General features: G+C 42.2%; 1 long non-coding RNA gene across 3 annotated transcripts; it reads right to left on the bottom strand.

Moving 5' to 3' along the window:
* Positions 1-685: 685 nt before the first annotated feature.
* On the bottom strand, positions 686-26,464 carry LOC124077812 (uncharacterized). Of its 3 annotated transcripts, none has more exons than XR_006846729.2 (5): positions 26,232-26,464; positions 6,315-6,399; positions 3,707-4,093; positions 3,047-3,095; positions 686-1,717 (listed from the first exon to the last, which is right to left on the bottom strand). It is a non-coding gene; the product is annotated as an uncharacterized LOC124077812 (long non-coding RNA). The 3 variants fall into 3 exon arrangements; XR_006846728.2 differs by lacking the exon at positions 686-1,717 and adding an exon at positions 1,742-2,899; XR_006846730.2 differs by lacking the exon at positions 3,047-3,095.

Below are 26,464 nucleotides of genomic sequence, written 5' to 3'. Positions count from 1 at the left end.
GGACCTGTGAGGATAGTAGACTTGTTTCCCCAAGCCTCTTCTGAGTCTCCTCCTCTGGCTGTACAGGACTTACCATCACATGAAAGACGCACAACAAGCAGACTCTGTCCTGGGTCCCTTGACACTCCCATTACTCAACTTTCCTAGTTTCAGTTCTTCTCAAATTCTCAGTGTATGATAATTTGTGGTTGAACTGAAGCAGGAATTTAAATCCTACATATGCAGGAATGAATTATTTTGCAGTGTTTCTTAAGGTTTTTTTTCATTGGCCACCTGCATCAAATCACTTGGGGTTTTTGTTAAAAAATGCAAATTCCTAGTTTCAACCACATTTTTGAAGTCAGAATCTCTGAAGGACAGCTGTGAACATCTGCCAGAGTAATGCATGCTCAAGAAGAGCAGTGTTTTCCCTCCCTGCTGTGTCCCTTCTGCATGTCAGAATGCCTGCCATGAAGTTAGCACTCAACAGATAATTGTTGGATATGTCTAAATGTACAGCCATTCCTCTGTTTTGGGCATGGTTCTAATGGCTTTCTATGCATTAACTCTGCTTAGTAATCCTTTGAGCTAGGCACTGTTGTAATTCCCATGCATAGATAAGAAGTCTGAGTCAAAGAAATTTAAAGACTTGCCTGTTGCGTTTTAATCTGTTTTTCATTGGTATAACAAACTACCAGAGATTGGGTAACTTATAAAGTAAACAGGTTTATTCAGCTAACAATTGTAGTAGTGGAAGAGTTCAAACATCATCATTCTAGTATCCTAATGACGGTACCCCTGGCCGCATTCACATGGCAGAGAAGTGGAAAGGGAACCAGCCATGTGCAGAAGGGAGAACGAGAACACATGGTGAGACAGAAAGCAAAAGAGAGGTAGCAGGCTCACTGTTTTTATAACAACCTGCTCCATTAGGAACTAACCCACTCCTACCAGACCTGAGCTACTTCCATGAGACAGCATTCATCCATTCGTGAGGGTGGGGACCTCCTCTTAAAAGGTCTACCATGTCAACACCACCCCCCTGGGGACCAAGTTTCCAGCATAGGCACCTTTCTTTTGTGGAACAAACCATCTCCAAACTACAGCACAAACTCTCACAGTTTGTGAGTGACAGAGTTGCAGATTGAACCTAAGCAGACTGAATAAAACTGGGGATCAACACTGAACCTGGAAATAGAAGTAAAAAGAGAAAAAGGTACTAAAACACCTAGGGATTTGTGACAGCCTTGGGATGCATCTCTCAAGACTATCGGGAGACAATTATGATACGCTGAGTAAAGGAGGAGGCTACACCTACAGGGTAATCACAAAGCCATGTGGCGTGTGCCAGGAGAGGGGTTGGCGCAGTGTGTGCTGAGAGCTTGTGGGAAGCCGGAGGGAGGCTTGGGTAGGAGGCTTGGCAGAAGCCATGGAAGAGTTGAGGCTGTAAGTTGGCAAGAGCCTGATCCTGAGGATGGAGTCATTTGCCTTGAGCATGCACATCGAGTAGCAGGGCCTATCCAGAGCAGAGTTGGGTTTCTCGGAGCTTCTGGAGGGAATGGAACTGAATCAGAAGCTGGATGAGTTCAGCAGCATGTATTCACCTGTCTCCAGCCATCCTCATGAGCATTTGTGACACAGAGCCAACGGTTACTGAGCATCCCCGTAGTATGTGCCTGGGACAGCACTGTCCTAGTCCTCACAATCCTAGGAGGATGTCATTCTCCATTTTACAAACCTGGGAAAAACAAAAGAACAACTGAATCTGCCGTTTGCAGGAAGAAACTAGAGAGTTCACAGTACAGTACAGAACCTTCAAAATAGCAGAAAGGAAATATCTAGAAAAAGCTATTCCTAAAGAAAAAATAAACGGTGTACTAAATTTAATGCAGCTGTCACTTTCAACAGGATCTTTCTCTTTCTCTTTAGTGTGCCCCTTTGTCAGGGCCCATCTTCTGAGTGTCAGTATTACGAGTATTTCATGATTTGGTCACTTCTGAGCACCGTCCAAAGCTCAGTATTTCATATGTGAATGGGATGACTTTCCCTTAAGTGCCTTTTGTCATGGATGAAGTGTCAGATGGGGGAATCGAGTCTGCCTGAGTTCGAGTGTGATGTCACAGGGGCAGATGCTTGTGTGTGCGTGTGGATCTATCTCTCGTCAGCACACAAAGAGGTGCTGGGTATTGGTACATGAAGGAAATGTGGGTAAACTACTCCCTGTTCCGATTTCCCCACCTCTGATGCCAAACTTTTATTTTTCTTGGATTTAGTAAACATTGTGGACAAAATCAAGCACACCTTTTTTTGAAAGTAGAAAATGACTTTATTATTAACAAAATCTCTTGAAATTCATTCAATACAAAAAAAAAGAAAGAAATAACTACATCACAAAATATAGTTAACTTTAAAAGGATTCCAGCAAAACATGAACTGGTCTCAGCTCCATAAGTGATTAGGATAAGAAAATTTTAAGCAAACTGATAACTTAAGACGGCTTTGAACTCACACTCCTCCTGCCTCAGTTTCCTAAGTCCCTAGGATTAAAGGTGTGCACCACCACGCCCAGCCACAAACCAATAATTTAGAAAATTTATTCAACTGATCAATGTTGATGACGTTAATTGATTTCTGGAGAAATGGGCCTAGGATTCGGTTTATGTAAATCATTTAGAATTAGGCTGTATAGCTTAAAACAAAACCCACAAATGACAGTGGCTTAGGGCTTAAGATAGGGGTTTATTCTTCTCTTTTGGAAAAGAAGTAGGAGGTAGGTGATCGGGGGCTATTGTGGATACACATAAGATCCTCAGTCTTCACGGCTCCTTCTGCCCTTCTTCTTGATCCTCTTGGGGCTGCCTTCCACCTGCTAGATTACCCCCATGGGCCAAGATGGCGGCTGGCACTCCAGCTGTGACTTCTGGGTTTTAAACACAATGTAGGAAGAAGAAGAAAGAAGGGGGAAAGACCGAAAAAGGCATGTAATAGCTATCTGTCCTTCTTTGAGAATTTTTCCTTGAAGTGTCATTTGAAAAAATGTCACTGATATCTCACAAGCCACACCTACCTGCAAAAGAGGCTGAGAAATGCCGTCTTTCAGCTGGGCACATTGCTTCCTGGAATGAGTTTGAGTTTGGTAAGAAAGAGATAATGAATGGGTAGACAGACTCAGCTGCATTTCTGATTTGCTTCTGGGCATCAGGGAACACATTTTAAGTGAGAAAACACAATGCTGTTCTTTGGATTCTTACAAAAATGTAGTTTCCAGGTCAGTGGCCTGAGAAGGGCACCTGGACAACCCAGCAGGCAGCCATCCGTCTAAAACCACAGCAACCTTTTCCACGTGGTGCACGTTCGCATCCCAGATATCTGGGATCTACTATGGCTCTGAAAATAGGTAAGCACCCCCCCAGGAGTCCCCAACTCTGTGGCACACACTGACTTCACACAGCTGGGACACACTGAATGATTCTTAGTAATTCATTGGGATTTGCTTGCCTCCTTCCAAAGTCTTTGGGTTGTACCTGCTCCACTCACTCAGTCCCCTCTCTCTTCATTTTCTCTACAGCTAGAAACTTCCATCTAGAATCAGATTCCATTCTGATATTTGCTCCCAAATCACCAAAGGCTCATAGTTCCCTGAACACACTCCAGACCAAGCCCCAGCTTGTTCTCTGAGTCGAAAGAGATTTTTTAGTGTACCCAGAATTATGCTGAATGTACTTACTATTAAAACAGAATGAAAAGGCCGATTCTTGACAAGGTGGCTGGAGAGGAGAAGGCTGCAACGCGGGGAAGAGAAGACGCCCATGGTTCTAGGAGCCCCCGGGGCGGCTGTGGAGAGGGACAGGAGTGAAGACTGGCTGAGGAACCTGGGCGCCCTCTCAGTCAGAAATCCCAAGGCAGGGATAGGGCACTGCCCTTCCTCATGGTCCCTTCATGACCCCTGGGTCCCCGGACCAGAGGCTGCCTCCATGCAGAAACCTCGGCTGAGGCAAGGTGGACCATGACAGCAGGCCTTGACCCTGGGGCTGGGAGGTTGGTGGTGAGTGGCCAACACAGTGGTGGGAACAGAAGGCAATCCCACTATTTCTCGGGGTGACGGAGAGGAGTGCTGTGCATAGAAACAGAAAAAGAACATGAGCCCCACGGGGGAGTTTAATTTTTCCTGTAAAAAGTAAAAAGATACAGGTGGAATGAATTTGAATAACAGTTTATTTAACCCTATGAGGCCAAAATAGTATTGTGTCAACATGTAATCAAATAAAAGTATTAAGGAGTTAACTTTGCAATTTTTTTTTCCAGTACAAAATCTTCAATATCTGCTGGGTAATTTGTACTTACAGCTGATTGTGGTTCAGGCTAGCCACATTCCAAGTGTCCAATGCCATGTGTGGCTAGTGGCTGTACTAATCAGCACAGTTCTAGGAAGACCCTTTGCTTTAATATATCAAAGCTGCTTTCAACTCTCATTCCCAAGCCCCTCTCTGATCTCTCCCTTTCTTTCTACTTTCTCCAGTCTTGCAACTCATGTTTTAATACTCTGCCCTTTCTCTCTCCTTTCTTTGCATATAGCAATGACTTTCTCATTAGAAATGAGAAGAGTCAGGACCAAAAAGAAAGGGAGAAAAAAAGAGTTTAATTTTGTGGTCAACTGGAAGGGATAGAAGGGCTCATGCTATGCAGTCATAGCCCAAACCATATGAAATCAGGCTCCAGAAGGAAAGACGATTTCTAAGTGGATTGTGTAAGCAAAGCAAGTCATTACATTTATTTCATTCATAATAAAAAAATGCGAATTTTTCTGATTTAATTACTCCCTGCCCATGTGTGTCAGATTTTCTTACAGTAACCATCCTGGATTTCTTTTAGTAGCAAAGAATCTAGTTCAGGCTCAATCTTTATGCATCAGAGCTCAAACAGGGGACACAGGAGGCCTTCTCAGAGGCTCTGCTCCTGTCTGCCACCTGAAGCCACTACAACTCATAGCCCTGCTTCTTATAAAACAGGAATGAGGGAATAGTTTCTCTCCCCTCTTCTTCCTCCCTCCTCTTTGATGTTTAATAACCCCTGGGAATCAGGTAAGGAGGCAGTTGACTCAAAACTCTGAGCTGTGGGTTTTGGGAACTGAGTGCTGCTCTTCAGTCTTGAACATTTGAGAATCCCAGCTTGGGCTCTGAGAGATGTTGTGTTTTCTCTGAATTTCCTTATTTCTCTCTGGTTTGATAATGCTATTATACTGTTAATTCCATCAAAGGTCATTTTTGGTCCATGCTGGGCTCTCTTCTTGATGATCCCAACTTCTTCCTCTTATTAGAATGTATGATGTGTATAAAGAGCATTTTTACACTCTGGATAGGGGGCTTTAGGGACAGGCTGCTAATCCATTAGGCTAGAATGAGTCAAGTCCATTGTCCAGCTTCTGAAATAGAAATTGTTTGTTTAATGTTTTGCCTGTTCACCTCTGCATTTTGACATGATTTTGGTTAGGCTGTCCTTTCCTACCATGTGCTAGTTCAACACTGAAACACTTCAGTCTTTAGCTTTTGCTCACTGGCTAGGCTAAGCCAAAGCTTTTGTTGTTTTCTGTCTAGCTTATCTACCACCCACTTTATCTGACCTTATAAACATGTTTAAATAGATTTCCCGGATAATGACCATTTTAGCTAGCAACTTCCCGTTCTGATATTATAGCAGGCACAGTGCAAATTAGAGGGCAGAGCAAAAGCACTAAGAATCATGAGACCCTGGATAAATATAGTAGAACTGCTCAGCCGGGGTAGGACAAGGCTGGGTTCTAGTCCCAGTTTACCCACTGACTCAGGGAGTGACTGGGGAACGCAGAATAAAACAATCATCGGTTTCATCCACTGCTGACTCAGTCATGTTGATCTGGGTAAATGGGGGCCAAAGAATGAGTCTGCTGTCACAGAGACACCTCATTTCCACCCGGGTGTTTCACTGTTCCCTGGGCTTGTGCTGAGTTCACTCGGAGGAGAACAAAGATGCCCTTTATGCACTATTATAGGCAAAGCTGTGCTCATGGGGGCAATGAGAAGAATGTCTTAAGGGTTAGTGGATGGGCAAATAGGAAGTGTTGCTTAATATTAAAGATTGTCTTTGCAAGTGTTGTCTTGTTTCAATATGTTTCACTGCTCTGGACATCACTAATATCTCAGTCCACAAATGATATGAACATGCAGCAAGAGCCCGGGTTCCTGCTCAGCACCTCGTACAGCATTCTGCACAGTTAGGTGTTCAGTGAATGTTGAAAGAGTGAGTGGGCAAACGGAGAGCAGAAGCAGGTGGAGTTACCTTGTAAACATCTCACTTACCTTCTTTGACAGCAGCTGTTTATTTGTGGACTTGATTTTCCAAGTGTCAGAAATGCCAAATCTTCCTCAAGTCTTCTTTCTTTTCCTGACATTTAGAGTAAGGGTTGATTTAAAAATTATGTTCAGTTACTCTGTGGGCATTTGATGAGTCTTTTAATTTAGCTACTTGAAGGAGATTTTTGTGCCCTGGAGGGAAAACATTTTGGATAGGCTTTCACTAATCTTTATTAAATAAGCTGATCCTAACCCTTCCTCATTACACAGAAATGTATCTCCATGTTTTTTCAGAACGCCCAAAGAAATAAAAAAGTAAATTCTGTACTGCCGTTCACCTGCTTGATGAACAGGTAGACTGATTTTTTTTTTCAAAATGCAGAAAATAAACTTGTGTATTAGAAGGATAAAAAACATTTGCAAAACAAATTACAAAAAAGGTAAATAAATCCATATTTTTCCCTTTGAGAGAGAAGCAACAACTTCAAACGGGTGAATGGTATTATTATTGATTAGTTAATAAACCATCACCTTATATTATATAGTTAATGTACTTTTTTGACAAATGCATTTATGTCCTCATAAAAACGATCTGAGGCAAGTGCCACAGGTGCACCATTCTCTTTGGGCAGAGGCAGTAACAGCTTTGCAGATCAGCCTTCTCCTCTAAGGTCACACAGTTTGAAACTGAACTGAAACTGGAAACCAAGAATGCTGGATCAGAGTTCAATGTTCTTCTCCCTGAAAAGGAAGGCAAGTTGAATGCCCAGAATGTACATGGAAGAAAAGCAACCCGTAGTGAGGCATTTGAGGTAGGGTCTGCTTGAAAGCCAAATGGCCTTCACAGTTTTCCCCTTGATTGACTAAGAAGTTGTAAAAATCCACCTATGTTAAAAAGTAAATATTGAAGGACTTTTAAACAAAAAGTAATCTTTCCGCATATTTTCTCTCCCTGGGTGGAGCCTAAGTCAACTTCAAGGTTGGACATGTGGGATAGATAACATGAGTGGGATTCACGTTGACTGAGCACAGTGAGGAATCAAGGGTGGGTGGGAGCAGTGCTTCTGTGTGGCTTCTTGGATTCCAGCCCTCCATAAAGAATGAGAACACAGCTGATAGAGCTTTTGGAGTTGAAGGGACTTTAAAGACCATCTGGTGTAGCTCCTTCAGCTGGAGCACAAAGGTATGAGATGCCTGCTGATGGCCTCATGGAGGCAGGAGCAGTCCTGATAAGAACATTAGACTTTTGTTCCAGTGTTCTTCCCTCGGCACCACCTCCTGCCTGCCTGGTGAATGTATATGTGTGTGAACACACATATACACATTTATATCTATATCCGTTTCTGTGTCTATATCTATATCCCTGTCTACCTTCAAATGGGCTGGTCATTTAATAAAATTTAGTAACATGAAAGTCACCAAAATTCAACAAGAAGGGGTACATCTCTTTCAGAGTCTATTGTCAGTGAAACATATTTTGGGTTGGCACCTGGTCAATAATTATCATAAGCAGCTTTGACAAACTCATCCAATGGTTAAGTGTTCATTAACCCCCTATGGTGGGTTGTAAGACAGTTTGCTGAATGTTGGAGGAAGGGCTGGAAGGCGGGAAGATGTGGGAGGCAAAATCCCTGCCTTCAAGGATCTTGCAGTCTATTTGGAAATTGAGATGTATGCAAAAATGAGTAATATGGGGCAGACTTGGGGCCCCTGTTATATAACAGGGGTTCAAGGCACAGTGCTACCACCTCAAAGTATCTTGCAGCAGGAGAGGCGGGCAGAGGTGGGGTGTTGATGTATTCAAAGAACTGTTAAAGCTAAAGCATGTGGAAAAGACTGACTTTGGTGGATCAGAGCTGCAGGGAAAGAAGCAAAATCAAAAGGCAATACTTCTAATGTTTTCAAGATTTCTTAAAATATTTCCATCAGACCCATTTTCCAGCATAGACGGTACATGGCACTCTGCATGAATTGCTGCATAGACCTTGGTGAAAATGAAAGTTTCTGAGACAAGCATTGATAGTTGCAGAACAACCTTTGTCCAGAGGACACAGCATCTGCCCAGGAGTGTAGTGCACACTGCTGTGCTTAGCTCTCCTCTGATGCAAGTTACCATTTTGGTTGCCCTTGCCCTTGCTTCTGTGTGATTTCCCTTCTAGGTTCATACTTGAGACTCTCTCAAAAGAAAGTCAGTGCCCTCTTTACCTGAAAACCTGAAGACCAGAAGCATCTTAGGGTTTATTTCTCTCTGCGCAGTCCTTAACCAATGACTGACAAAGGAGACCGAAAGCCCAGACCCTCTGCCTCAATTTCAGATAAACTGAGAGATGTGATTCTTGCTCCAGAGTTCCCCTGTGGGATCAGGCTTCATTAAATACTCTTTGTGAAATTTCTCTTAAATCACTCTCCTGCTTGAGTCTTCTTCTCTATCCATAATCCATCATCTTTCCTTCCTTTTGAAACAAATCTGCATTTCATAGTCAGCATCTGAATAAACTGCCCTGAGGTAAGCACTGATCTTCCAATATTGATCGGCTAATTTGAGCTAAAGTCTGTAGAAGAAAGACAGAGTGAAAGGGCGACGGTGCAGCTAAGGCAGAAAGGAGTCACTTCCGATTTCACAGCACAGAAGACTCTAGCCGGTGTCCTTTCTTCCTCCAGTTCCCAGGAGAAAACAACAGAAGTCAGGAGGTGGTAAACTCTGATAACTGTCCCCTGAAGAGAAAATAACAAGCCCTCCCCTCCATCCTCAGCATCCCCAATACAATCTGTGTTCCTAATATGCAATTAGGAGCAGATGATGACCAAAAGCACAATCATAATCACAGCCCTGTGTCAGTGCTCTGTACCCACACATCCTCTTGCTCACCCCAGCAATGTACCAGAAGGCGGCTTGCCAGAAAGGACACCAGCTGTGGGGGCCGCACAGTTCCAGGAGCCAGCCCATCAAGAAGGCATTTATGACTTCTTAGGGCGTGGGGGTGAAGTGGAACAAAAGTAGTGTCTGTTTGCTTGCGTCAGGGAAGCAGGATTGGAGAAATTGCAACTGACCAGCCAATGCCAGTTGGTGAAGCCCAGATTTTTGAAGACTAACTGGCTGCTCAACAGGAAGGATATCTGAGGAATGAACCCCATCACCGTGACGCTCTCCCTCTCTAAGCTTGATATTTTTTTCAGGAGTGCACTCATGTGATGATTACTGTATTGTGCATCTGTTGTCACTAACGATGTGCAGACTCTCCAGAGTTCAAGTGCTTTATAATTTTCCAAAATGAATACCAAGAGCATTTCTGGGAAGAGGAAGTGAACGACTGTGACATATGAACCAAATCAGATGATTCATCGGAAACTGATCAGCTGAATCTCTACCTCCATGACAGCCTTCTAATCCCAAGAATTAATCATTGTCACATTGTCTAGTAACTTGCACTATACCTGCATGATAAGGTAAGTGAATTTACATGTCATGCCTTTTGGCTTATTGAGGAGAAATTCAATCTCAGTAATGATTATTCTTGTTAATTAGTGAGGACTGAATGTTTTGTGCAAAAAAAAAAAAATTCTATTGGAAAGAATGTAGCCCTAAAAGATGTATCAAATACTTTGATAACATTAAGAAACATTATGTTTAGCACTGCCCTCCCCCACCATTCCAGGAGAAAGCACATTAAAATAAACAAGGTTATTTTGATATAGTTTGTGATCTTCTTCAATTCCTCAAGGATGACTAAGGAATTATTACAAAATCACAGCTGAAGGAGCCTCGCCAATTCACAGTTAAATGAATGAGTGAAAAAAATGTGATGTCATTGATCCACCCACTTATTCATCATCTTCTCACCTCTCTTTTTAGAAGTGCTTCTAATGTGTTACTTATAAGATTCTTGTAAAGCAAAGATGAAATTCAGTTTAATCTTTTTCTTATCAAAAACACCAAACTAGGAAAGTCTAAATTTATGAGGTTTGACAATTTTATGGTGTTGACATCTACAGGACAGGCAATCGGGACTCCATAGGATCCATGGGACATCTATGGGTTGTCCAAACAAAGAAAAAACTGCCTTTCCTGTGTTTCTTTTAATCTGCAAGAAAACCGTCTCAGAATCCCCTCAGCATGTAAACCGGCTGAGAAAAATGGAATGATAGTAGTTACTTGAGATTAGCTTGGATTTGCTCCCAGAGTCATGTAAAGGATGGGGTGAGGACCCAAACAAAAAGAAAAATGAGCAATGACCAAGGAACCAACAGTGTCTGCTTCCACTACCTCTCCAGGAGTCCAGTGTCTTCTGCAGTGGCAAGATATGTTTGGGGGATGAGCTATTAAAAAAAAAAGAAAGAAAATAAAGATGGCCAGTGCTTATAATCAAAGATACAAAGGGCATTAATATATGATCAATGGATGAACATTCTTACCTTCCTCAAATTTTTCCACTTATGAATCTCTAGAAAAGTTCAACCTTGTTCCTTTGGCTTGTTTTATCCAGAATAAAAGTATCTATCCAAGAGCATGTATAATTTTAGAATGATATAACACAGTAAGTAAACATTTTGGCAACTCTTTTTTTAATTAAGCCCAAGAGCAAAGCGCTGTGCTAGGTGTTGTGGAAGATGCATGAATTCAACAAAAGTGGCCCTTTATATTGACAGTCTATTAATGAGAGGGAGCTATAAGCACCAAATCCATACTAGAAAGTGATGCTATAGATATCTGGTTGGCTACTGGAGTCCAGAGGTAGGAACTATAAATTCTGATTGAGAAAGAAAGGAGAATAGTGGAAACAGTGGTATTAGAGTGGGCCTTTACCTGGAGCAAAATGATGGCACTCTATGGTTGATAAGACAAGGGACAACTCCCAGAGGCACATGATGCCAGGATAAGGAGTTTGTCACATATTACAGATTCAGAGGATCCTTCAAGGGTATTGGAAGGAGGAAGTGACCCTCCTCTAGAGCTGTTATTAAGAAAATTGTTTCAGTTTTGATGGGGAGTGAAACTGCATGGAGGAAGGTGATAAGATACTGTGGCAGTGGCAATGAGAGTCATGTATCTATTATTTAAAAGAACTTAGCAAATCCATCAGCATTTGTACATTTTGCTATTTTTCAATGGTGAAGAAAAGATGAAATATTTCAGAACAAGTAACATAGAGAACTTCAAGCTCACACAAGTCACTTCATGAATTGTCTTGGACATCAAAGAGACACTGTAAAGATATCAGGTCCTCTAGGGAGTTTGTGGTGGGTGCAGAGGTTGGGGTGAAGTCCAACAGCTGTTTTGACCAGGCCCAGCCTTTGGCCCAAGGCTTCTCCCAAGCACTGCCAGGTTTTGTCATCCACGGGGACTGCGTTCCCAACCACTGTTTGTGGTCCCTGGCATTCCCTGAATTGGCAGCAACCTGTGCCCAAAAATGCCCTCTGTTCTTCATTTTCCAAATGACTCAGAATATCATTATTCGTGTTGCCTGAGTTGGTTTATGAAATCCTAATGTAATAGATGAGACCAAGTTTCCTTGGGGAGTTTTATTTTTTCTAGGTAGTTTTCCATTATGGCAGCTACAATTACATGTGCATTTCTGCCAACAATACTTAGTTATTTATTTTGTACTTCAGAGATTCTTGGCAGCAGGTCCAGAGTTCTGGAATTCACTCTCCCAGCTATTTTGACTATGTTTGAGTAGAAGTTCTGGGAGAATATGCCAGACTATGCTATCCATGATGGGTTCTCCTTGAGGAGTGGGAAGTAGAGATATTGCAAAGGCCAAGGGCTGCTGTTGCTGCAGAAATGGTGGTGAGCCAGCTGATTCAACCCGCCTGCTAGGCAGACTCACCTTTATTAGTCTATCAATCTATCATCTATCTATCTATCTATCATCTATCAGCTAGCATTTCATAATTTTAGGGCAAGTTTCCATCACGAAGCTATTAGCAAACATGTTTATTCAGTAATACAAAGAGTCCAAAGAAACACAGTCACTAAAGTATGAAAGTTGAGAAAAGTACAAAATAGAGGGAAAAACAGCTTATTCAGAAAACTTTAACCTTTAACTTAGCCACTCTTGTGTTGATACATCCTGTGTTAGATATTGCACCTACTGGTGATTTTGTGTCTACAGATAAGTGCTAACATAAAGGTCAAGGAGGAACATAATGTAGTTCTGAAAACTTAGGGGTATATTCAGAGGTTCCTTTGGCTTATGGAACTTCCCTCTCAAGAAGAGTTGACAGTGCAGTATATTCAGAAAAGTGTTGGTGGGGGGGACATATTACCATCTAGATGGGTGTATTCATCTCCTATAGTGGCTGTTAAAAATTATCACAAATTTAGTGGCTTAAAACAGAACAAATTTGTTATCCTAAAGTTATAGAGGTCAGAAATCTTGATTTAGTGGTTGCAGATCATGTTGTTGGCAGCTTTGTTCCTTCTCAGGAGTGCTGGTGGAGGATCTGTTTCCTTGCCCTCTTAGTTTTGGTATTCTCCTGTATTTCTGGGCTCATGGTCCCCTTTGACATCTCAAGTCTGCAGTGGCCAGCCAGGTTGTTCTTACACTGCATCACTCCATCACGATCTCTTCTTTCTCTCTTGTACACTAAGAGGACCCTTGTGATCACATCTGGCCAGGATAACTTCCCCTTCTCAAGGTCTTCAGCTTAATGACACCTGTTAAGTCCCCTTCGCCATGAAAGATAACATTCTCAGGTTCTTTTTTGTGCACTTTTTTGTGGGGTGGGGAGGTATTCTGTTTACCATAGTGGGTTTCTAAATGTCCCAATAATCATCTTTTATATTTGATCTCAGACAACGCAGTCTGGCTGTCATCTCCATCCTGTCTTCTCTCTGAAGTTTGCAACTGAAAGACTGGTTTGTTCCATTTGTGGGAATGACTTAGATGGTGAAAATGAGTTAGAAGATGGAAATGAGTATGAAAAATAGAATAGATGGAATAATGAAAAGTTGGAGATAACTATGAAAAATGAAAAAGTTAACTTGGTCCAGAATCAAAAAGTATTTATTTCTTAATTCATCAGTCAAGGGATTTTTTGTTTGTTTTTCTAGTGCTGGGGATTAAACTCAGGGCCTCACACATTAGGTAACACTCTGCCACTGAGCTGCATTCCCCAGCTCGTTAATCAAGAGATATTCATCCAATATAGTCTATGCTAAATTTTGTGGGCAAAAAAAATAGAAGAAAACATGAGCCTTACTCTAAGGAGCTTCAAATCTTGAAGGCAAAGCACATAGACAAATAACTGAAGTTGTATAGTCAACCATCATTTGCTTGATGAAATAGACTTTCTTGTGCCCTGCAGATCGCTGTTTCACTCGCACTCCAGAGCATGTCTTGGCATCTTTTCTGGGCTTTCTTGGTGGGCTTTCTTTGTGGGGTGGGGAGGTATGCTGTTTACCATAGTGAGTTTCTAAATGTTACATTCTTGGTGTGGCCTGGACCCATGGCCATGTCCCAGAAGCAATGAATAAGTTGATTTGGCTAAAGCTGAGGGAGCATATCTCCCAGAAAGTGAGTTGGGGAGGGGCCCAAATGTTTGTTGGAATCAGGAGGAGCTGGCATATTAATGACCCACCCGGGAGTCTCTTCTCCCATCTGTGTTGTCCCTTCCAGGGTGGGTGATCTGGTCAGTACTAACGCTTACAGCTAAGTTTCACGGTGACATTTCATCGCTACCATCTAACAATAACCAGGTTATCTAACAAAAACCCAGCTTTTTTCAGCTTGGGTAAAACAGGGAGAGGCCTTGGCCCCATGGGTCATTTTGATGACAATTCCTTGGACATGTTAACATTTGGGAATGCTTCAGCTTCAGCTTCATCATCTTGGAGAAACATTTCCATTCTCCCAGTGTCATCGATTATGTTCTTATTACCCTTTGATGTCATAAATAGTTGCTTGTCATCAATGCTTCAAGAACGTCCTTCAAGTAGGCCTAAGAAAACAGGATGTGTGTAAACCTCAAAGCAATAAAATAGCCCAAACATGGAAATTTTTCTAAGATACAGATAAAGTGGCCCATGAGCAGCAGATTTTGGGAGTGGGTAGGAGGGTTCTTCTTCCCCTGCTGCCACTCTGTATTCCTAAGCATGCCTCTCTCTCCTCATTCATTGATGATTTAAGATGAAAATGTTGGTATATATCTCATTGTTCCAGTTCAAACGCTAATGCACAACTATGTCTTAAATTTTCCTTCCAGAATTACAAATATGTATGCTAAAATAAAAGGAAATGGATAGAAAAAAATAATAGATGCATTCTAAAAGAAGTTACTTGAGAATATTTACAAAATAGAAAAATTCCTTGCAAGTTAAAATAAAAAGAAACAATTAGAGAAGAAAAGCATAAATGAATTCTAGAACGGGTTCTTTGAAAATGTCTGCAAGATGGAAAAATGAAAAAAAAAAGATAAAGAAAAATAAAATTCTTTGCAAGTCTGGTTGAATTTAAAAGATGATGCCAAAAGATTAGGAATGAGGGGTTGGGCAGCAGCACAGTGGTAGAGTGCTTGCCTCTGACACTGGGTTTGATCTCCAGAACCATAAAAAAAAATAAATTAATAAAAGAGAGTGGGGGAAATGGTTAAGGATGAGAATAGAGGCGTATACAGTGTCAACAAAATTAAAGTCATTATAAGGTAACTGCCCTTGGTAATAAAGTTGAAAACTCAAAGTAAATAAAACACTGGTTTTGTTTATAATAAGGACAAGTGAGATATTATTAGACCAATCATGAATTATAGACAAAAATACAATTCCTTGAAGGCCCTGGAAAGGCAGATTCTGGAGGCAGATTCTGAATTGACCCTTAGAAGAAAGGAACAGCACGGGGCAAGCTCCCTTCCTCCCATCTCAATCCCAGAACAGGATTCATATATCTATATCATAGAGGGTTTCAAAAACTATGAAAGAAACCCTCAAGTATATTGGCTTACTGAACCAGAGAATTCAGAATAGCCATAGCCACAAAAATTAAGGAGATCTTTGGAGAAAGCCAGAAGGGAAGGGCTCCAAATTCTGTATATAAACTCTGCTCAAACCTCTGGCTGAACCCGAAACTATACATACATAGAGCAGATTCTGGGAGTCTCAACTAAGGGAAAGACTGGAACTGAGATTTGAGATCCAACCCAAGAGATAGAGTCTTTCATTGGAATCCAACCAAATTAAAGGCCTGCTAAAATAAAAACACTTGCAGTCATTGGGGGTATATAACAAAATGCAAAATGTCTACAACTTATCATTACAGTGTTCAAGACACACAAAATTACTGAACATAAAAAGAGACAAGAAAATATGACCCATTCTTGAGAGAAAGAGGGATCCTAATATTCTCAGATATTAGAATTAGCAGACAAAGATTTAAAGTGGTGACCATAAATGTGTTCAGTGATGTAAAGGAAAATATATTCAAAATTAATGAAAAGATAGGACATCCCAGAAAAGAATTAAAAACAACTTAAAAATGGAAAATTTAAAAATTTGAAAAAACAACTTAATGAATGAGATTCAGAGTCAAATGGTAATGACAGAGAAGAAAACCAGTAAGTTTAAAAGATACAGCAATAGGATTCATACAATCTGAAGAATTAAAAGAAAAATAATCAAAAAGAAAAATGATTCTCAAGAACTTATTTGGCAATTATCAAATGGTTTGTGTGGATTTGGAGTTTCACAAAGGGAGCAGTGAGAGAATGGGCATCTCAAAAGAAAAAAAAATTAGAAGAAACAGTGTCTGAAGTGTTTCCAAACTTACCAAAAGTGAAAAAGTCTGTCTTAAACTCAATTAACTTCATGTAGGCTAAATACAAAGAAAACTGTGCCTAGGCACACTGAATGTCTGAAAACTAAAGGTGAAGAGAAAATCTCAACACTACTCCCGGTAAAATGACACATTGCATACAAAGGGATAATTTTTCAGATGATTTCTGTCCTTTCTCCAGAGATTATGGAGATAAGAAGACAAAAGAATGGTAACTTATCAAGCCAAAACTCTGTTTGCAGGGAGAGTATACTTTGAGAATGAAGGTAAAACAAGAATGTTTTTTAAATTTTTTTAAAGAGGTTTTTTTAAAAAAATATTTTTTAGTTGTTGGTGGACCTTTATTTTATTTATTTGTATGTGGTGCTGAGAATTGAACCCAGTGCCTCACGCATGCTAGGCAAGTGCTCTACCACTGAGCCACAACCCCAGCCCCCCAAAATGTCTTGAGACTAGAAGTAAACTAAGGTAACTTGTCACAGCAGATCTGTTCTTCAGGAACAAACTAGTTTGTTAGGCTGAAAGGAAATTATACAGGAAGTGAACTTGGGTCTTCAGGAATTAATGAGAAACATAAGAAATTGTAAATATCTTGGAAAATATATTTTTTGGTCCTAATTTCTGTAAAAGACAAAACTATTTAAAGCAAGCATTACAAATTTGTACTGTGTCCTTTAGAACGAACATATAGGTGCAATAGATACAATGACTATAGTATAAAGTACAGAGTGGGGGAAAACTCACTTAGATAGTTGCAACATACAGTATTAACTCCATGACGACTGTGAAATATTTATTATATGTACCTTAAAACATACAGCAGCCACTTAAGCACTATGATAACGCAAAGAGGCATAGCTTAAAAGCCCATAGTTAAATTGGAATACAATTCTAGAAAGATGTAAAGTATCCAAAATAACCCAGGATCAGATCCAACATTTGTAGAGAAGGTTTAGTATGAGGACATTAAGGAAGTGATTAAAATTCTCTACTAAAATGTTTTTAGGACTAAATGGTGTCACAGTGGATTTCTAACAAGCCTATAAAAAAGGAGACAATTCCAATGTTATTTACATTCTTTGAGATCTCAGCAAGAGAAGGAAATCTCCTCATGTGTTTTCTAAGGCCAGCACAACTTCCACTCAGCTGATTTCGGGGTCTGGCCACCCCTCTGGGAGCTGATCTATGGTGGGCCTCTCGTGTAGGCCATTTCTTCCTTGCTACTTTGAGGATTTGCGCACTCACCTCACCTCATTATAGTATTCCCATAAACATTTGCATTCCAAATACAGAAATCACATTTGATACCTCATTGTTGAAAAGGCTTTGACGTCTAGAGGAGCGGATGGCCTTGTTTGACAGGAGGGGAAGGAGGAAAGAAAGGAGAGGGTAGGGGAGAAAATAATAAGCACCGATCACCTACTATGTGCTTGCAGATTCACCCAGTATTCGTTACCTCCCCTGGGAGGGGGATGATAATATTGTTGCTTTTATACATGTGGAAACTGAGATGCCTTAAATGAAATACAGGAAAAGACATTCTGCCTTCTTCCATGACGCCATACAGGTAATTAATGACAGGTGTGAGATGTGAAGCTCGAGCTTCACCCAATCTCACAGCATGTGCTTTCCCTCCCCTCCAACTGCCAGAAAGATTTTTTAAATCATTGAATTGAAACTTTTCTTTGTATTCTGTTTCTTCTAGAAACTTGAAGAAGAATGTTCTCAGTCCTAGTGTAGGCTCTGCCCATCCTTCTGACAGCTCTGTCCTTTCCTGTTAGAAATGGCATTAGAGCCACCAGCAGCTGGATTTTCTAAGAAGTGTGATTTGTTTGTCTGTAATACCCTAGAGCTCCCCCCCCCCTTATACCTTTCAGCCTCTTGTCCCTACCTTATCTCTGGCTCTCATCGAAGAGTTTAAAATCACCAATACCTTTATTTTTTTTCCAACAACAAAAGCAACAACAAATTTGTAGGTTAAATATTTTTGTGTGTGCCAAAAGCAGTGGTCAGCTTGGGGACAGCATGCAGTAGTTCTTGACCTGCTGGGGCTTATGTTTTAGTGGGACACAACAGTTTAATGCCGGCTACACAACAGGAATACTTGAAAAGTTCATCCTTAACAGTAGAATGAATCAGACATAACTTTCCTATGTTCATATATGAATATACGACCAGTGTAACTCCATATCATGTACAACCACAAGAATGGCAAGATATACTCCAGGTATATATGATATGTCAAAATACATTCTACTGTCATGTATCACTATACAGAACAAATAAAATAAATAAAATAAATAAAATCAAGGTGAATAATTGGACCAGGGGGAAAAATAAGAAAAAAAGTTTATCTTTAATGCTTAGGTTCTTCCTCATGATCCTAATTTCGGGGGCATCTGGGGTGAGGCCTGAGCATTAGTGTTGTTTTAACGTGTAACCCCCCATCCCAATAGGCAACCATACCAATTTATTGTGTTACCATCAAAGGAATTAATAAGAGGATGTTTGGAGTGGTTGTCAAAGGAATATATCCCAGGCACAGAATATCAGTAAGGCTTTGGGATAAAGAAGATACTTTGGAGCTGAGAGTTCTTCCCACTATCCATAAGTTCATGCCATGTGGCCACTGAAAGCTCTATCCATGACTATAGTCAACTTGACCCCTTTTGTATCAAATTCCCCACCCTGATGGCAATCACACAGTAGCCTTGTTACCATTCATGGAGTGCTGTTAGTACACTGTCCTATCTTGTTTTTACAGTGATCCCAGGAAGCAGGCATGATGATTTTTACTTCACAGGGGAAGAATCAGGAAGGGTAAGTAGCATGCTGAAGGCCACGTAGCCACAGCTCTGCTGTTACCCACAGCACTGCACTCCAGGGGCCAGGAGCTCAGACCGAGCAGACCTGCTGTGGAAAGGGCGGGAGGAATAACTCAGTCCTAGACTTACTCCTCCCATAGACAATGCACCTGTGCTGCAACCTAACTCAGGCCAGTTGCTCTTGCCTCTAGAATTGTGCTAGGCTAAATTAAAATAATGCCCTTCCTCCCTTCTTCTACATGAGCGCCCTTGGAACAGAGCAGCATTTCCTTTCTTCCCCATCCTTTCAGAATAGAAGTTGAGGAAGACTGTTCTTTACATCTTCCCTTGCCCCTTTTTCTTGCTCTCAGGCTGCTGGAGACACGTAGGGCTGGATGAAATTGGAGAGTGTTTGATGTGGTCTTTGTCATCACCCTCCTCTCTTGCACTCTGTCTTCCCCTTTGTGGAATCTAGAACTTTCGGCTTTGTAGTCAAAACTTTCTTGGAAAGGATAGGACAAATCCATTGCACTACAGTGTGAGCGACTGATAGGATTTCGTGTGCCACCTTTCTCAGGGACAGTCACATTTTAACAGGGGACAAAGAGTTCAATCTGGGATTCCGATAAATGTGGATTTGAATCTTAGGCTGTCTAATGGTTATGTAATGCTTGGCAAGTAACCTAACCTCTCTAAGCTTCAATTTCCTCATCTCTAAAAAGAGAATAATACTTCAGAGGGTTGTGACAAGGATTAAAAAGATTTGAGACTGTGCCTAGCATGGTGTCTGGCACGTAGTAGGCAGCTGTTAAATAAAGTTTGTACCTTTTCCTCTCACTTTGTGGCAAAATACCTGCACCAGGCAGCAGTTAAATTTCTTTGGAAATACGTTGTTTTGGAAATTTCTCAAGAGCACATGGTCTCCCACTTCCTCTACTTCATAGTCTACATAGGAATTGTAAAGGAACACATGGGATTATGTTCATGAGTGTGCACGCATGTGCACACACACACACCACTCTAGGACCTACTGTTGTGGGTGGGATACAGGCATTTCATGCAGGAAGGTCATGACTCTATTTCACATCCAGGCTTCTTGTCAGCCTGTCCTTATAAGACCCAGCCTCCTCTGAAACAGATGCAAAGGTTAATATCTACTCTCCCATGTATGAAACATTTAGATATTGCCAGCATTTGGGCAGAAAGAGCTACCTTTGGTCTTTCTTTATGCAAAGGTTGAAGTGCAGTTCCTCTGAATGAAAAACTGGAGCCTGTGTTCACAAGCTGGGTGGCTGAAATGCAAATATATTTCAGAGTTTGTGCCTTTATTCCGATGCATTAAGAAGGTGGCTGTTATTAAAGAACAATGCAAAGCCGTTAATTACCAAGCTTTCAAGAAAGCTTTGTGCACAAGTTCGACTTTTATTATCTGTCTTTGTCAGCCTTGTAAAACATCCCATTAGACTTTCCACTAAGGCAGAGAAACCAGGCTGACAATGGAAACCAAGTTATTTAATTGCAATTACCTTTGAAAGTTTGAAGTGCATTTTTTTCCCCTTTCATAATGGTTTCAGGGAAAGAAGCTTAAATTTAAGATGGAGGTTAGATAAGCTAGGGATGGAGATTTAGCCCACCGTCACATCAGAACTCTTCACCCTGCCCAGCTACAGTTGGGTGCTGATTAAACCTGGACTGGGTCGACAGGCCCAGGCTTGAAGCCACAGAGATTTGGGTTCAAAGTCCAGCCAGGCCACTTGCTAGATGACAGACCTTGGCCAGCCCTGTAATCTCTCCTTGGCAATGACCTCATTGGTACAATCAGCAGAATGACAGGACCTCAAAGGGACTCTGTGAAAGTGAACAGCAGAATTGATGTAAGCAAAAGTAGTTGGTCCAGCGCAATCAGAGTTGAGAAAAACAAAGTGGGCATCAAGGGCAGCACAAAAAAGAGCAATCACAGCAGGAAAATACCTGTGTGTGTGTGTGTGTGTGTGTGTGTGTGTGTGTGAGCCCATCTTTGAAACTCAGAATATAAAATACAAAAATTCCAATGCATCTGGATAGGCACCTCAGGGCAAGGGGTGCAAACATGGACCCCAACACCAGTATTAATAAGGGGGTCCATTTAGTCTACCTGGTGATGTTAGTTCCCATCAAACGTCAGTCACATTTACAGCAGAGGATTTGATGAGTTAATTCAAATCAAAAGGCATCCTTGCAGAGTATAAGAGGATAGCTCATTTTTAAGACTTGTTTTCTGGGATTTTTTTTTAACTAGTTTTTCCTGGCTCCTGAACACAAGCTGTCCTCATCTATTTCCTAAGATAATCCATTATAAATTATGACAGGCTCTCCAGCCTGGCGGGCGGCGCAGCCTGATGAGCTGCCCTGGTCTCACTTTTCTGTCCTGGTCATCTCCGACAAGTTCCATGCGTGACTGGTCAGGAGACAGCTAATTCGAGTCCGCACATTTTTCAGATGAGCTTTATTTTATTTTTAATTTCCCCACAAACGCACACCAGGCGCAGATTTCGTCAGTTACAGACATAGCTCTCTAATCTGTGCCGCCCTTCCGTAGCTCGAACTACCAAATGAATTAAGGTCCAGTTACATATAAAAGTGATTATGATCAGCGAAATGTCTGCCCAGAGCGTCCTCCCCAAACAGAGAGACGATTTGAGGCTCTGAAATTCCTCTCTGGCCATCTTGAGGCCATGCACTGTCCAGTAAAAATGACCCCAACAACCACCTTCTAAAACCTACACGGCCTTCAGAACTGACAGCTCAGAGCCTCAGGCCATCATCATGCAGCAGAGAAATAAATGACTTTTGATTGAGGTAACATCATTTGTTTTTTGTTTCCATCCAACAAGATTTCCTTCTAAGAGAACTGACTTCATCCTTTTGAAAGCTTCCTATTTCACCTTTGCAGCATCTGACTTTCGCTTAAAGGGTAGAAACTTCTTCCAAATTCTGACAGTGGAGGGGCAGGATTCTGCGTCTTCTTTGGGATTGGTGTTAGGCTCCCCTGGCATTTCTCAGGACGGCTCAAATCTGTGTGGACTCTATTTGCCCCTCAAAGCGGGGCAGAAGCACGAGTAGGCCCTGTGCAGAGACCCGCAAGGTTATATCAGACCAGGCAGCAAAGTGACAGAGGCCATCCCCTCTGCTGCTAAAGAGTTCATAAGCTAACTGGGGTAGTGGTGGTTGGGGGATATTCCCAAGGACACATTTGCTTGGGGCAAATTATTATCTCCATAAATTAACATGATATGAATACGACTGAGAAAATAAGAAATAACACAGCTGGAATAATATTAGGAACCACCAAAAAAAAGTATGTGATTTTGTATATTTCAGTGCCTCTCCTTGGGCTTTTGACCCCAGAAATACAAAATCTAGAATATTCTGGGCTTCTATGAAAAATGGGAAAAAGAACTAGGGAACTCAGGAAGGCGGTCTGCCTTTCCATTTGGTGTTTCTAGAACAATGATCACAAAAGCATAACCAGGCTTACCCCAAGGGGGTCCTCAAAGAAGCGCACCCCCGCCCCGGCCAGTCAGGCCACTTAATGTGGATTTTTCCCAGCTTTCTTTGCAGACCACAAGGTAGACGAGGGAAATACGTTCAAGCCCTTTGATGTGGTTCTTGGTGGGGTGGAAGCTATCTCAGAAAAGGTCCAGCAAATTCTCCTGGACCTGAACTCTCTGCAGAGCCAGCGGGGGTGGGGGGTGGGGGGTAGTAGTGGCCAGGCAATGCTTCCCCAACTGGCAGGAGCCTGCCTTACGCTTGCAACCCCACCGCCCGCCAGGCTGGGGCCCAACTGCCCTCTGGGACAAGCCAACCTTGGTCGTCACCCAACCTGAGAATCTTTTGAGCTCTTCCTGTCGCCATGCCCCACCCCGTCCCATTCCACCCTCTCCTCTTCTTTCTGCTCCCTGGCAGCCGCTCTGTTTTCAGATGTTTACCCAGAGGAGGACAGTCATGGGGAGACCTGGGGGCAGGGAGGTACCCTGAGAGTGAGATTGCTTCTGGAGGCTTCTAGGGCACACAGGATGAATGCCTCCTCGCCCTCTGTGTCCTGATGGGCTCTGTGTTAGTGTGCATCTGTGTGTGTTTTCACTGGTTGACCGTGGTCTGTGTCTCTGGCTTGCAATGTCATTGACCCCAGATCAGCCCAAGTCAAGTGCCTTTTTCAGGAACATGGGTATCATCTGCACTCTGAATGCCCCATCTCAGTGGTCCCAATTTGACTGGGACATCCGGATTTTGTAGCTTCATTTTATAACTGTTCCCCAGACCCTGATTCCATCCTTCAGAGCTCTGAGGACATGTAACTGGAAGCCACTCCAGTTACTCTCCCCCTCTGCGGTGGACCCGTGTCACCTGCCGCTCTGGCATCATCACCCAGGCATGCACTGTCACACTCCCAACCGGAATGTCAGCTTGCTGTTTGAGATTCACACCGACACTGGGTCCCCAGAGGGCTCCTCCTGGAGCCAGGGCGGCCTGCGCTTGGGAACACATAAAAGCACAGGAGTCCCCTCGCTTCTTGGCAGCACTTCAAGCGCCAGCCCAGTGGAGAGATCTTGACAGCATACTTGTAAACTCCACAGGCCCCAAGGGCTCAAACACCACGATATTTATGCTCGTGGGGTGGAGAGCCAAAACAGTTGGGTTGTTATGCACACGCAGGTCTCTGAGTGGGACCAGTTTTTCTGACACCTGTTAATTGGCATTTGAAATAACTGAGCTGGGGGGGGGGGCTTTGGAGCCTCTGCCAACCTGTACCTGAACGTTGGGGAGTCCAGCAAGGTTTTGGCCCCCCAGCTGATCACAGATTCCCTTGGAGGGAGGGATGAGCAAAGGAGTCCAGCAGTTGCCAGAAAGGATAATCAGAGAAGGAAGAAAATAGGAAGGAGGGTGAGAAGAAAAGTAAGTGTCCAGGAGAGGAGGGAAAGTAAAAAAATAGAGAGGGTGAGTATTTTTAGATTTGCTAGCACAGGGCTCTGTGCTATAGTGCCTGGTCCCTGTGTGTGAGGTACAGGAGCTGCCGGTGCAGACTGGGATATGCACTCCCTTCCTCTGGGGGCAAGAGGGCCCTCTCCTCTTTAAAGGTCAGCTGTAGGACCTCGTTCTCCAAAAAACCCTCTTGGAACACTCCAGACTGCTGAGCTAGCTCTTCCTTCTGTAACTCCTATTGCAACTGTTTAGCATTTCACTGACCTCCCTTAAAATTACCTCTCCCTACCCACAAGTTTTAACTCCTTGGAATCATATGAGAGACTTTTTCTAGTTCACAGTGCCCAGTGCAGCCTTAGACTCCAAGTAGAGTCTCCGCATCCACGGTTGATAGTTTGCAACACCAAGTTGAAATTTAGTAAAAATGGCTTCTATATTTCATTATTAACCCTCAAAACATGTCCAGAATTTCCTTAGTTGATCTGACTTATGTTGCAAAAGTCAACTTGTGTGTTAGTTGTTTGCATCTGGAAGTCCACAGAAACATTATAAATGGATGCATTCCCTCATACATTGCATATATCTTAAGCATTAATACAAGGTGGCACTATTTGAGGTGCTGGGGAGTCTGTAGGAAACAAAAATATAAAAACCCTTGTCCTCAAATATCTTATATGCTGGTCAGAGAGGCAGACAACCCATAAATCAGGGAAAATATCTCATATCCTAAATGCCAGAGGAGGGAATAAAATAGAGAGGGGCAGTAGAGTACTGGGATGGGTGGGGATTGGAGACAGGTTGACTCAAGACATTGTTTGAGGGAGCCCTGAAGGAGTGAGAAAGTAGAGGAGTTTCAGGCTCGAGGCAAGACAGGGCTTGGTGTGTTAAAACACTAGGAAGGCAGAGCTACTTGAGCCAAGAGAGCAACCAGGAGAGCAAGATACTGATTGCTCTCCTCCACGAGCACATTGGTGGTCTACTGAGCCCATGGAAGTCTGAACTGGAATCCTAATTCAACAATATCATTTACAGAATGCCTGTTAGTATGACTGTCCTTAGCCATGGTTCTGTAGAAATATCCCCCTGAGTATCATCCGGGCTGTGCTATAGACATACAGTGCCCACTCAGTACAGCACAGGGGTCCAGGCAGATAAGGCATAATGCCTAGTAGATAAAAATCTCCTTCCAAGGGACAACTTGGAACATTGGAACCATCTCCTGATTTGCAGCCTAGGGTGATTTGTTGCTGACTTTTGTTTTTTTGTCCTTGGACAAGTTGTATAACCTCCCTGATCCTTGATTTCGGGAGATAAATGAATCTGTTTTACTTTTGTTGTGAAAATTAAACAAGGTTAGTGGACAAGAAAGAGCCTTGTAAAACCCAAAAACATCTACTGATCTGAGCTGTCATGATTTTAGGTGAGTTATTCTCTTTGTCTTCTATGTCAAGGAGTTAAGGGATGAGGGCTCAGAAATAGGCATCTCCCAGGAAACCTTTCATATGTAGAAGTTGCTGATAAGTTAAGCTGTCTATCCTTTTCAGGAAGAGGTGATGGGGCTGGGCATTTTAGGACCAGTGAATAGCTCAGCTAAAAGATATAGATAGAAAATAAACAATGAAGAATAAAACTGATGACCCTAGTGGAGTGGAATCTGAAGAAAGATATACAATTTGTTTCAAAAACAATAAGCAAGAGGACAGACCCACACACATCACTACACAGGTAAAATCACATTTTCCGTTTGGATATGATTCTTTTCTCTGCCTTCCTGAATTCTTCAGAGCATATTTCCCACAGTGTTTAAGTTGCCCAAATAGCCCAGACCCCAGCCCTCCAGTTCCTCCCCAGACTGCCTATCTTCCTTCCAAAGCCCTTTAGGACAGGGGATTCTGTGCGGGAAGGAAACCTTTTAATGATAGAGAACTCACTTCCTCATTTTAAGGCAGGCTGTTCATGCTGGAGAGCCCTTGTTACTAGAGAGTTCTTCTGTATAGCCAATCTGTTTCCCTGTGATCTCCACTGCTGTCCCGGGTCACTCTCCAAGGTACTCAGAGGAACTCTAACTCAATCTTCTTCCAAGACACAACTCTTCAGGTATCTGAAGATAAGTCCCTATCCTACTCCCTAACCCCAACACATTCGGTTTAAGAATCTCCTTAGCCTTTGTGTTCTTGGTTTCACTATGCAATAACCAGGATTTATGTTGTAGTTATTTTGTGTTTTGTTGCTTTTTATTCTTTCCTGGACACGGTATGTGCAGAAGAAAAGCATCTCAGGATTCATGACCTTCTCCAGTTCTCAAAAATTTCTAGCCATTTCTTCTTTACCTATTAGTTCTCCCCTAGTCACCAAATCTTTTGCTGAAATGACTAGACATTTCAACCTACCTTCTATGCTTCCCACTGGACTTTTATCTCCATCTCTTTGAGCTGTGTTCTGAATGAATTCATCAGAATCATCTTCTAATTCACAAATTCTCTCTTTGACGGTGACCAGTGTAGTGTTCATCCAATACTGTTTCATGCAATTCTGCTTATTCACTTTAATTCCCTATTACTCCACAGGAATGGAATTCCAGTCCACTTTATCTGTAAGGCTGTCAGCCAGTGGTAAACAATGC

The sequence above is a fragment of the Marmota monax genome, unplaced genomic scaffold (genome assembly GCF_021218885.2).
Source record: "Marmota monax isolate L192 unplaced genomic scaffold, Marmota_monax_Labrador192_F-V1.1 WCK01_AAM20220418_F8-fsc00077, whole genome shotgun sequence".
In the NCBI taxonomy this organism is placed as follows: domain Eukaryota; kingdom Metazoa; phylum Chordata; class Mammalia; order Rodentia; family Sciuridae; genus Marmota; species Marmota monax.
This window is presented reverse-complemented; position numbering and strand designations above follow the sequence as displayed.